Source organism: Furipterus horrens, unplaced genomic scaffold (assembly GCF_987537825.1).
Source record: "Furipterus horrens unplaced genomic scaffold, mFurHor1.1.pri manual_scaffold_11, whole genome shotgun sequence".
NCBI classification, from domain to species: domain Eukaryota; kingdom Metazoa; phylum Chordata; class Mammalia; order Chiroptera; family Furipteridae; genus Furipterus; species Furipterus horrens.
The window spans coordinates 81,259,662-81,261,784 of NW_028327181.1; the positions used below are offsets into that span (position 1 = coordinate 81,259,662).

At 39.3% G+C, this 2,123-nt stretch overlaps 1 pseudogene; it reads right to left on the reverse strand.

The window, feature by feature from the left end:
* LOC149998570 (cytochrome c oxidase assembly protein COX16 homolog, mitochondrial pseudogene) lies at positions 1 to 303 on the reverse strand (annotated as a pseudogene).
* Positions 304 to 2,123: the final 1,820 nt, after the last annotated feature.

Sequence of the window (2,123 nt, forward strand, 5' to 3'; positions counted from 1 at the left end):
TTAAACTGTCTTAATCTTCAGGGTTTCTGGATTTTGGCCTTGGAGGAGGTCAGGATCTTCCCAACACCTGGGTCCTCAAATATTTTTCTAGTCATCATACTCTGATTCCAGTGACACTTTATTCATTTCTAGTTGTTGTTGTTGTCCTAATTCAGGATCAGTTTTAATATTCACAACATCATAACAGATTTGTGAAAATTCACAAAGAGGAAAAGAACCTCCAACAATCAACAACAACACAGCGACCCTGTAGCAGGGGGTCTTGTTCTTGGGCAAGGAGCACATTACTGCATATGTAAACATGAATTAACCTCAGGCCCCCTTGGACATCCAGCCATGCCGGCCCAGCGCCACCTCCAGAATCTCAGCTTTCTCCCAGAGAGGACATCCTAGACTCATCTCCTTTCTTTTTCCTTTCTGCTTCTAATGGGCATTTGTGTTGTTTCCAGTTTTTGACTCCTATGAATAAAGCTGCTTCACATATTCTTGTGCATACCTTTTGGTGGATATATGCATTCATTCCTTCTGGGTATATTTCTAGGGGTGGAATTCCTGGGTTAGGATATAAATATATTGAACATTAATTGCCATATGGTGTTGTCAGTGTTTTTGGAATTGGGCCATTAAAATAAGTGTGTAGTAATATCTCATTGTTTTAATTTGCAATTCCTTAATGGCTTATATGTTGAATATCTTTTCATGTGCTTAGTTGCTATATGTATATCTTTTTGGGTGAGATGTCTATACAGATCTTTGTCCCATTTTCAACCAGGTTTTTTGTTTTTTCGTTGTTGAGTTTTTAGAGTTCTTTGTGTATTTTGGATAACAGTCCTTTATCAGATGTCTTTTGCACATATTTTCTTCCAGTCTGTGGCTTGTCTTTTCATTCTCTTGATATTTTATCTCTTGCAAAGCAGTTGTTTTTATTTTAATGAAGTCCAGTTTATTATATAGGTCAGGCCTTTGGTTTTGTATCTAAAAAGTCACAGCTACCCTGACCAGTGTGGTTCAGTTTGTTGGGCATCATCCTGCAAAGCGAAAGGTCTCCTGTTTGATTCCCCGTCAGGGCACATGCCTAGGCTGTGGGTTTGGTCCCAGTCAGGGCCATAGGAGAGGCAACTGATTGATGTTTCTCTCTCACAGTGATGTTTCTCTCCCTCTCTGTCTCCCTTCCTTCCCTTTTCTCTAAAACTAAATAAGTAAAATCTTAAAATAAATAAAAATAAAAAGTCACTGCTATACCCAAGGTCATCTAGGTTTTCTTCTATGTTATCTTCTAGGAGTTTCATAGTTTTTACAAATTATTATTTATTTTTAGAGCGAGGGGAAGGGAGGGAGAAAGAGGGAGATATACATCAATGTGTGGTTGCTTCTTGCATGCCCCCAACTGGGGACCTGGCCTGTAACCTAGGCACGTGCCCTGACTGGGAACTGAACTGGCAACCTTTCAGTCTACAGGCCAGTACTCAATCCATTGAGCCACACCAGCCAGAGTTTGCCTTCACTTTTTAAAAAGTATATTTTATTGATTATGCTGTTACAGTTGTCCCAATTTTTTCCCCTTTGCTCCCTTATGCCCAGTACCTCCCTTCTCTCCAGCAATCTGCCCCCCTCCCTTAGTTCAGTCCATGGGTCATGCATATTAAGTTCTTTGGCTTCTCCATTTCTTGTACTATTCTTAACATTCCCCGTTTATTTTGTACCTACCAATTATGCTTCTTGATCCCTGCACATTTTCCCCATTCTCCCCCTTCCCCCTCCCCACTGACAGCCCTCCATATGATCTCTATATCTATGATTTTGTTCCTATTCTGGTTGTTTGCTTAGGTTTTTTTTTTTGTTTTGTTTTTTAGGTTCTGTTGTTGATAGTTGTGAGTTTGTTGTCATTTTAATGTTCATAGTTTTGATCCTCTTTTTCTTAAATAAGTTGCTTTAACATTTCATATAATAAGGGCTTGGTGATGATGAACTCTTTTAGTTTTACCTTGTCTGGAAAACACTTTATCTGCCCTTCCATTTTTAAATGGCAGTTTTGCTGGATAGAGTAATCTTGGTTGTAGTTCCTTGCTTTTCATCACTTGAATACTTCTTGCCAGTCCCTTCTTGCCTGCAGTTTCTTTCGA